Genomic DNA, 11,011 nt, shown 5'->3' with positions numbered 1-11,011 from the left:
TGAATGCTCTGACATCTTTCACTTAAAGTTAGAGGCCTCTGATTCTCCTCCTGTTCTGAAACCAGGAGGAGAGGTCTGAACGATGCTGAGGAAAGGTCGCCGAGGGGCTCATCAAAGAGCCAAGATCCAGCTGGAGGCCAAAACTCAAAGAGACGACGAAGAGGCGAGAGGATGAGGAGGAGATCAATGCTGATTGACTGCAAGAAGAACAGGAAGCTGGGGGGGTGTGAGTGCGGCGTGTGTGGTGTGTGTGTTGTGGAGGTGTGGGTGGGTGTGTAGGTGATTGACCTGGGAGGCTCACCCTGGCAAAGTGGAGAAGGAGAAAGACGCCACTGAAAACAAGGTTCTTGTGGTCTTACCATAACAGTCTAACCAAAACAATAATTTCAACTCAAAACATAGCTTAACAGAATGGGAATTCAAGATGTATGTGGGTGCAAGGAAACAATAAAGACACAAAGGGGAATTTCAGTTGTGGGGAATTCCCATCTTAGTGTTGAATCTACAGCGTGCAGTAATTGTTGACAACATTCTAATTCAAATGAAATGGAATGAAATATTATAACAAACTAAAATCTCCCCTTTATGGTGAAGTGTAATTATGTTGTGGCCATTTCCAGGTTAAAAACCTGACAGAGGAGATGGCGTCTATGGGATGAGAGGTTGCCAAGCTGACCCAAGGAGAGAAAGCCCTCCAGAGTGCCCACCAGGCAGACCACTGGATGACCTGCAGGGCAGAGGAGGACAAAGTTCAACACTCTGACCAAGGCCAAGACCAAAGGCTGGAACAGCAAGTGGACGACAGTGAGGATTTGACAGTTTGCCATGATAGTAGGTAAGATGATATATCTTCAGTTGTTTAGATTTTGAACAATTATATGTGTTTTTATTTTATAGCTTGAAGGTTCTCTGGAGCAGAGAAAGAATGCTCCGTATGGACCTTGAGCGGATCCAAGAGGAAAGCTGGAGGGAGATCTGAAACTGGCCCCCAGGAGTCCATAATTGGACCTGGAGAAATGGACAAGCAGCAAGCTGTGAGAAAATCAAAGAAGTAAAACACAAACAAAGGACTACAGATTACCTGCTTATAATGTTGTTCTTGCTGATACTTGTTATTATGAATTAGCTTTCCATTGGGAAGATTCTGACAAGCAAAGTGAATGGTATCTGTAGTCTGCCTTTACACTATCAAACCAAAACTAACTCTGAAATCAACGTGTTTTTGGTCTTAGGAAGGAGTTTGAGACCACCCAGCTCACTCGCAAGGTTTGAGGGAGGAGCAGTCTCTGGGAGCTCAGCTGCAGAAGATCAAGGAACTCCCAGGTACATTTACAGGGTATAAGCTCCAGTACAGAAAAAGGCAAAACACCTGAATCATTTCATGTGAAAACATTATCTAAGGTAGCAAACATTTTTCCCGGTGGCTTCTGATGGCTGAGTTTAGGTTATGGGAAATGGTTGGTTCTGAACATTGTGGTTTGGTTCCTGCCAGGTCCACTGTCTACTGAATATGATTGTGTAACTGGCCTTTGTATTAACACATTTATTGCAAAATATATCAATACTATTATTATTTTGTGAAGGTTCAATTGTTTCAACTGTTATTGTAGTGTTCATCCCCCCTGCTCCTGCCCCTGTTCTAGGCCCGTATTTGAGGAGCTGGAGGGGAATTGAGGCCTGACGTGCTGCCAGGGCTAAGGTTGAGAAGGCAAGAGGGCCGATCTTCTCCAGGGAAACTTGAGGGAGATCAGCGAGAGGCTGGAGGAGGCCGGGCGCCACTGCTGCTCAGATTGAGGATGGAACCAAGAAGCGTGAGGCTTTGAGTTTCCAGAGCTGCGTCGTGATCTTGAAGAGTCCACCCTGCAGCATGAGGCCACAGCGCCGCTCTGCGCAAAAGCAGGCCGACAGTGTGGCTGAGCGTCGGGGGCAGATTCGACAACCTGCAGCGGCCGTTTAAGGCAGAAGCTGGAGAAGGAGAAGAGCGAATACAAGATGGAGATTGGATGACCTCTATAGCAACATGGAGGCCGTCGCCAAGGCTTAAGGTGAGTAGAGATGTTTTTGTTTTCAAGCAGTTGTCGAGGGAGGGATCCAACTACATTACCATTGCAAGTGAACTGAAGTTGACAGGAGTCCCATATATAAAGTAATGATGGAACATTGTTTCACTAACAGAAAATCTGGAGAAGATGTGCCGTACTCTTGAGACCAGCTGAGGGGAGCTCAAGGACTAAGAATGATGGAGAATGTCGCCAGGTCAAACGACATTCAGTGGACAGAGGGCCAGACTTCCTGAACAGAAAATGGTACCAACAACAATGAAACAACACCCAAATGCTTTCCTTTAGTTAAAACACAAAAGTATTGTGGGCTGTATCGACTTCTTCTGAGGAGCCATCCACTGGTCCACATAGTTTCTACTGTTACTATTTACCTCCGAAACAAACATTACCTATGATACATTAAATACATTTTCCATCTTAGAAAACAGTGACCCTATTAACCAAGATTCCCCTCTATTCCTGCAGGTGAGTTTGGCCGCCAGCTGGAGGAGAAGGAAGCCCTGGTGTCTCAGCTGCCAGAGGAAAACAGGCCTTCACTCAGCAGGTGGAGGAGCTGAAGAGGGCGATTGAGGAGGAGGTCAAGGTAAGGCACCCAAGATGGGAAAGTTTAGAGCCATATATTTACATTAGACGGTGACTACACCACCCTCAGAGACCCCTACTGTCTCTCCACCCTCAGAGACTCCTACTGTCATTGGTTTTACTATCTCTCTTATCTCTCCTTTGCATGGTTGTCTTTCTTTTTCGTTCCACGGCTAAAAAACGCACTGGCCCACGGTTGTCCAGTCTGCCCGCCATGACTGTGTACCTCCTGAGGAGCAGGTTTGAGGATGAGCAGGAGGCCAAGGCAGAGCTGCAACGGGCATGTCCAAGGCCAATAGGTGAGGTGGCTCAGTGGAGGACTTAAGTATGAAACTGATGCCATCCAGCGCAACAGAGGAGCGGAGGGAGGGCCACACAGGTGAAGTCACACACAACAGAAATAACTCCAATATGTGTGGATGTTAAGAAGTGGTAGGGGGCTCTGAGAAAATGTGAGAATCAAACAATATGTATTTGTAACATTTTGTTTTCGCAACATTAAAACCATCCTCTGTTGTCCAACAGAAGAAGCTTGGCCCAGTCTGCAGGATTGCTTGAGGAGACCAATTTGAGGCGACCAACTCCAAGTGCGCCTCCCTGGAGAAGACCAGCAAGAGGCCTGCAGGGGAGAGGGTGGAGGACCTCATGATTTGATTGTTGAGAGAGCAACGCCATTGGCCGCCAACCTAAAGACAAGAAGCAGAGGAACTTTGAACAAGGTGAAAATGAATAAACCTCCACCTTAGCGCGTGATATTTACTTGTCTGCTATATTGATCCAATTTGTTAGTATAATTTGAAGCATATTTTCTGATTTCAAAATTTCTTCATCAATGACTTCTGACAAAAATCCCATGGATTTCCTAGGTTCTGGGGCAGGAGTGGAAGCAGAAGTATGAGGAGGGCCAGGGCTTGAGCTGGAAGGAGCTCAGAAGGAGGCTCGCTCTATGAGCACTACTCTTCAAGATGAAAAGAACTCCTACGAGAGGCTGCTGGATCATCTGGAGACGTCTGAAGAAGAGAGAACAAGAACCTGCAACGATGAGCAATTTAAGACAGCAAATCTATGTTGCTCATGTTTCATTAGGCAAGATTGAATTGCTTGTTAATAAATTCACTGTTATTTATGATTCAATTCAAACTTTCGGGCATGTTGGCCGAAATTCCACTTGAAAATCTTCCCCAAGGTGTAAACTGCTCCGGTGTGTGTGTGTGCCAGAGGAGATCTTCTGACCTAACTGAGCAGATCGGAGAGAGGACTGGCAAGAGCATCCATGAGCTGGAGAAGGCCAAGGAAGACGTGGAGACAGAGAAGTCGTGAGATCCAGACCGCTCTGGGAGGAGGGGCTCGCAGCGTACAAACTACAGCCTGTTTGATGGGGAAAAGCAGTGTTGACCACTAGCCCAACGCCAGGCTACAGTCCAATGACTCCCTGTATTTGAGTTTATTGTAGTTCATTTATATATTTCATGCCTCATCCAATGTATTGAACACAATTGGCCTGACTGCTTCTGTTTGTCCAGGGAACACTGGAGCCACGAGGAATCCAAGATTCTGCGTGTGCAGCTGGAGGCTGAACCAGATTCAAGGGTGAGGGTGGACAGGAAAGGATCGCTGAGTAAAGACGAGGAGATGGAGCAGATCAGAGGAAACGCCAGAGGTGGTTTGACTCCATGCAGAGCACCCTGGACTCTGAGGTTCAGGAGCAGGAATGATTTGCCCTCGAGGGTTGGAAAAGAGATGGAGGGAGACCTGGAACGAGAATGGAAATCCAGCTGAGCCACTCCAAAGGATGGGCCGCTGAGGCCCAGAAACAGGCTGAGGAATGTTCAGGGACAGCTCAACGGGTAAAGGGACTTGGACAGCAGCTTCAAGAACCTGAACATAGAGAGGGATTTGTTTTGAAAATCTGTTAGAAAAATAATAGAAACAATGAGGATTTGAATAGAGTTGGTTTATGTACTAAAGGTAGCGATACTGGGGAAATTATTACCTGTTGAACATTTCTATCACTGAATCCTATCACCCCTACTTCCACAAGTCCTAAGTTAACGAATGTCATTTGTTGAAACCCCAGGATGCCCAATTGCAACACCTTGATGACGCCGTCCGTGTCGCAGAAGACAATGAATGGAAGCAAAGGCAGCCCATGTTGGAGAGCGCAGAAACGGTCTGATGGTGGCTGAAATCGAGGAGCTGAGAGTCATTGCTCTGGAGCCAGGACAGAAGAGGCCCAAAGTGGCTGAGACTGAGCTGGTAGACGCCAAGCGAGCGTGTTTGGACTGCTGCACTCCAGGTATGGGTCAAAAGCCATTTCTAATGAAAACTCAACCAAGGGCATACAGTTTAAACACACCTTGAATTTGACAGTGGTTTGCCTTAGATTTCATATTTCAGTTTCGTGACTTGCAAGTTCTTTGAGAGTCAAACAAATCATCTTTGGTTACCTCCTGTCCAGAAAACACCACCTTACTGAACACCAAGAAGAAGCTGGAGACTGACCTCGTGCAGGTGCAGGGAGAGGTGGGACGGACTCGTCCAGGAGGGCCATGAATTGCAGAGGGAGAAGGCCCAAGAAGCAAATCACTACGTGAAGTCCTTGGATTACATCCAACATGATTTGTCCCCCAGTCCAATTTGGTAGCAGGGCTGGTTAAGAACAAACAAAGATCTGAGGGGGCGTTATGATTGGTGCATAATTAAACCAAAACTTACCTAGTTCCAGGCGGCCATGAGGCTGAGGAGCTGAAGAAGGAGCATGGACACCAGTTCTCAACCTTGGAGGAGGATGAGAAGACCTGGAGGTCACAGTCAAGGACCTGCAGCACCGCCCTGGATGAGGCTGAGAATCTGGCCATGAAGGGAGGCAAGAAGCAGCTCCAGAAACTGGAGTCCAGGTGAGTTACAGCAGGGTGGATTAGGGTGGATTGAAAGACTGATTGCTGGACATGTATTAAATCATATAAAAATACACAGGAGCATTGTTTAGTGACTTGTTCTCGATATAACCCACCTAGATCAAGGGGTTCCAAACTTCTTTGCATCGGGGACCACCCCTTTTGTGATAGCGATTCATCAGGGACCCTCTTCTTAATATCAGAACACAACTCCTACTTTAAAGTGATCAAAAATAGCATCCACGCAGATTTACTATACTTTCTGCAGTTGCATGACTGGACTAATCAAGTCTCGGGCCCTGGGTAAATAACATTTAAGTCCCCCTTCTTTGATCAGAGAGAAATGTTTGCTGTTTTAAAGGTAATTTCCTGTCATTCTACACACTTTAGCCTTGGGCAATTTTTATTTGCAGTTTTAAAAGCTTAAATTACCGTGAATTTATAGATCATAACAAAACAAATTATATAATTTTTACACTAATTAGTGGAGTTGATTTAAAGACCTTTAAATAAATTCAAATGTATTCATTTCGTTGCTTCATTCAGGCTTAAACTGTTGTCTCAGCAGACTTCTTCTAATCTGCCATTTCATTCATAATAATAATAATAATTCACAATAAATATCAACACAAGAATATAATATACATTCATCGAATTAATGTCATAGTAATAATTTCTCTCTCTTTCGTTATGTCTCATTCACCGGCCGTTGCTAGGGAAAGCTACCGTTGCTATGCTGGGATAACAGCTAGCAGGCTAATGGCTGAATTAGCTGTGAGGCTAGCGGACGTTATAAAGTTCATAAAACCTAAAAACACAACATTAACATCTCAACAAACATATGTACATACTACAGAAACATTACCGTCTTGAATATAGGGATTTTACACTCGCTTACCTTTAAAATAAAAATATATGAATGTATTTATGTCGGTGCTTCTGGCTTGCTGTTGACTCAAATGGCGAACTTCTCTCAACTGCCATGGCGCGAGCCCCAAAATAGAAGCAATTAAAACATGCGAGTGGCGGCTCTTAGTCACCTTACTGGTACTGCACCATACACCACTAAACGCATGACAACATGGATAGTCATGTTACTAATACAAGAAGAATTGAGTTGTGAGCCTCCCAGACCCGTTGTTCATCTAAGAGTTAATAACATAAATTGTGGATGAATAAATTACATTGTACTGTATTGCACCCTCTAAACGTTTTCCAAAGATCCCTGGCTGTTTAATCTGTTCTTGCTAGAAATATACATAAACAAATTTAAAATGTAAATTCCACTTTGAGAACCACTGACCTAGATAATGAAAAGTTGTTGTTTATATACAGACCCCTTCAATAAATGTTTTAAAAGAGTACATAGGAACATGACAAAATTGTGCCCCCTTGACTGGGTTGAAGACTATACCTCTGTTTTACAAATATTTGTTACGTCTGATTTCACGACCTCCAACTCCTACGTTTATTTTCTTCCACAAAGGTGCGTGAGCTCGAGACTGAGGTGGAGGCAGAGCAGAGAAGAGGTGTAGACGGCGGTCAAGGGAGTCCGCAAGTATGAGCGCAGAGTCAAGGAGCTCACTTACCAGGTAAGAGAAAGTACATTCTTCACACAGACAGGTTTGTGTGTATAACTATGGGACATTGATTCTGTGATCTTCTCCCACAGACTGAGGAGGATAAGAAGAATGTTAGCAGACTTCAGGACCTGGTTGATAAGCTGCAGATGAAAGTGAAGGCCTACAAGAGGCATTCTGAGGAAGCGGTGAGTCACAGACTTAGTCAAATACTCTGAAAGCAGACATTCAAGAAGAAAAATCCCTAGTTAACATTAGAAAACTTAATGTCCATAAAATGTAGTTTGAAGTAAGTGTTGCTACAGCACATCAGTCAACAATGACAATTGATAGTGCAAGTAATTGCTGATGAAATTGTACACATTTCTGAGTGCTCCTATGTGTTACCAACTTAAAGGAGAGGGGTTGAATATTAATTAGCTGGTCTAGTGATCATGCTGGAGGCAGCAGTTTGATCCCCCGTTCTGCCAGTCACTTTCTCTGCTCTATCATATATTCTCCCTGTATACATTGCTTTCCTAAATCTGCCAAAATGTGTTTTGTTGAAAATAATATTTATATTTGCTACCGAAGCTTCAAACTTTAAATGCTGATGTTCTGCTCTCCCTCTCTTTTCCTCACCCAGGAGGAAGCAGCCAATAGCCATATGTCTAAGTTCAGGAAGGTTCAGCATGAGCTGGAGGAGGCTGAGGAGCGTGCTGACATCGCTGAGACTCAGGTCAACAAGCTCAGAGCCAAGACCCGTGACTCTGGAAAGGTACAGAACTGCTTCTAAACCTGTACCTGACTCATGTTCAGATATGACACATCAACACCACCTATGATTCAGTCTTCTCAGAGGTCAATACAGACCTTTTACACTCAACTGTTTTGAAGATCTCTAAGAAGCACATTTCAGGAAGCGTTAAACAATAAAGATTAATTCAGTTGGAACTTCAAAATTGAAAATCCAAGCTGAGCACTGAGCATTAAAGACTTGATCCAATCTCTTCTATCCATATATTATCATGTTCATTATTATTACTGATCCATTATATTCTATCCATATATTTATCATGTTCATTGTTATTACTGATCCATTATATTTAATCCATATTAATTTTCATGTTCATATATTACTGATCCATATTATTCTATCCATATATTTATCATGTTCATATTATTACTGATCCATTATATTTATCCATATATTTACATGTTCATTTATTACTGATCATTATTCTATCATAATTTATCAATATTCATTATTTATATATTTATCATGATAATTTATCCATTTATCTATCCTTATATCATCATATATTACTGATCATATCTATCCATATATTATCATGTTCTAATTATATCTATACTATTATCATGTATTATTATTACTATACTATATTCTATCCATATATTTATCATGTTCTTGTTATTACTGATCATTTATTTATCCATATATTTTATCATGTATTATTATCTGATAATTATATTATGTATTTATTCTTACAGGGAAAAGAAGTTGCTGAATAAACAAGACCAAAGTATGTGAAGATCAAAGTCTTACCATTTTCCTGTGTTGCATAAAATATGATTTTCATGGTGAAATGTTGAGCGTTGATTAAAACATGTGGATCTACATACACTTCCTTTGTGACTGTGGACTTATTACTCAGCAAACAATTTTCATACCAAAAATATTGTACTTTAAATAATGGAGCAATCTGGGATTCTAACAACAACAAGTACACCAACAAAGCGTCCACATCAGCTGAGGGATGAGGCTGGAGAAATGTAACCACTCAAATTCTCAGACTGAGCTATGGATGTAAGGACTGACCAGCTAAAAATCTAATTATAGTTTTAAGTACTTTACATCACTGATAAATGTGCTTTAGCCATCCCCTGGCCTGATATGGCTACACTGTCTAGCTACTTCCCATTCCTTACTGAGGAAAGCAGGAGCTAGAACACTGTGCCTGCCTCATGTCATTTTGTGTTGCCGGTGCAAACTCTCCCCATTGAACAGTGTAGACTGTATCATCGTGGCATCCAAATGGTGACTACCAATATTACAAGTATTTTTCTTGTGTAAGCTAGCTGACGACTCACACTAAATTCTTCCGCTGATCTGTCGTTTGCTACATACTTCATTGCTGAGAGAAAACTAGCGTCCGTCCGTGGACTTGGCGTAGTGTTTGGCCGGAGCAAGGAGTCTGGGAAGCTAGGCAACATGTAGGCTGCTATCTTACTCGGAATAAAATCAAGTGCGAATGAACAAATTGGAGAGAGTGACTAAAATATCACTGTAAGCCTCCCAGGGCCGTTGTGCCTCTAAGTGTTAAGAACTAACATAGTGGATTAATAATTTTGTATTGTATTACACTCTCTAAACGTTTTCTTACAGAAACATTTCAATTTGGGTTTGTCAATATAGGCCTTTTCCCCTGACTGTAAAGGGTTCAACCTTCTCAGGGCTGCAGTCCCGTTAACGGGATCGATATGACAACAGCCAGTGAAAGTGCAGGGCGCCAAATTCAAACAGAAATCTCAATTAAAATTCCTCAAGCATACAAGTATTTCACACCATTTAAAGATACACTTCTTGTTAATCCCACCACAGTGTCCGATTTCAAAAAGGCTTTACAGCGAAAGTACCACAAATGATTATGTTAGGTCACCGCAAAATCACAGAAAAACACAGCCATTTTCTTAGCCAAAGACAGGAGTCACAAAAAGCAGAAATAGAGATAATAATTAATCACTAACCTTTGATGATCTTCATCAGATGACACTCATAGGAGTTCATGTTACACAATACATATATGTTTTGTTCGATAAAGTTCATATTTATATCCAAAAACCTCAGTTTACATTGGCGCCATGTTCAGAAATGCCTCCAAAATATCTGGAAAAATTGCAGAGAGCCACATCAAATAACATAAATACTCATATAAACTTTGATGAAAGATACACGTTTTACAGAGAATTAAAGATACACTTGTTCTTAATGCAACCGCTGTGTCAGATTTCAAAAAAGCTTTACGGCAAAAGCACAATATTCAATAATCTGAGAACAGCGTTCAGCCACAAAAGGAAGCCATACAGTTACCCGCCAAATTGGCAGTCACCAAAAGTCATAAATCATTATAAATCTTCACTTACCTTTGCTGATCTTCGTCGGAATGCACTCCCAGGACTCCCACTTCCACAAGAAATGTTCGTTTTGTTCGGTAATGTCCATAATTTATGTCCAAATAGCTACTTTTGTTAGCTTGTTTGGTAAACAAATCCAAAGTCACGAAGCGTGTTCACTAAAAGCAGACGAAATGTCAAAAAGTTCCGTAACAGTCACTAGAAACATGTCAAACGATGTATTGAATCAATCTTTAGGATGTTTTTAACATACCGTCTTCAATAATGTTCCAACCGGATAATTCCATTGTCTTCAGAAGTGTGATGGAACAGAGCTCCCTCTCATGTGAACGCGCATGGTCAGAGCATGGTYAGCTCATGGCAGACCTTACTCATTCCCGTCTCCTTCGGGCACACTTCACAGTAGAAGTATCAGACAAAGTTCTACAGACTGTTGACATCTAGTGAAAGCCGTAGGAAGTGCAAACTGACCCATATCCAACTGTGTATTCGATAGGTGATACACAGTCCCGTGTGGCCCAGTTGGTAGAGCATGGCGCTTGCAACGCCAGGGTTGTGGGTTCATTCCCCACGGGGGGACCAGGATGAATATGTATGAACTTTCCAATTTTGTAAGTCGCTCTGGATAAGAGCGTCTGCTAAATGACTTAAATGTAAATGTAAATGTAATGAGTTGAAAACCTACAAACCTYAGATATCCCACTTCCTGGTTGGATTTTTTTCTCAGGTTTTTGCCTGCCATATGAGTTCTGTT

General features: G+C 42.3%; 1 pseudogene; it reads left to right on the top strand.

Moving 5' to 3' along the window:
• The first annotated feature begins 95 nt into the window (after positions 1-95).
• Positions 96-8,746, top strand: LOC112078406 (myosin heavy chain, fast skeletal muscle-like; annotated as a pseudogene).
• Positions 8,747-11,011: the final 2,265 nt, after the last annotated feature.

Source organism: Salvelinus sp. IW2-2015, unplaced genomic scaffold (genome assembly GCF_002910315.2).
Source record: "Salvelinus sp. IW2-2015 unplaced genomic scaffold, ASM291031v2 Un_scaffold5644, whole genome shotgun sequence".
NCBI lineage: Eukaryota > Metazoa > Chordata > Actinopteri > Salmoniformes > Salmonidae > Salvelinus > Salvelinus sp. IW2-2015.
This window is presented reverse-complemented; position numbering and strand designations above follow the sequence as displayed.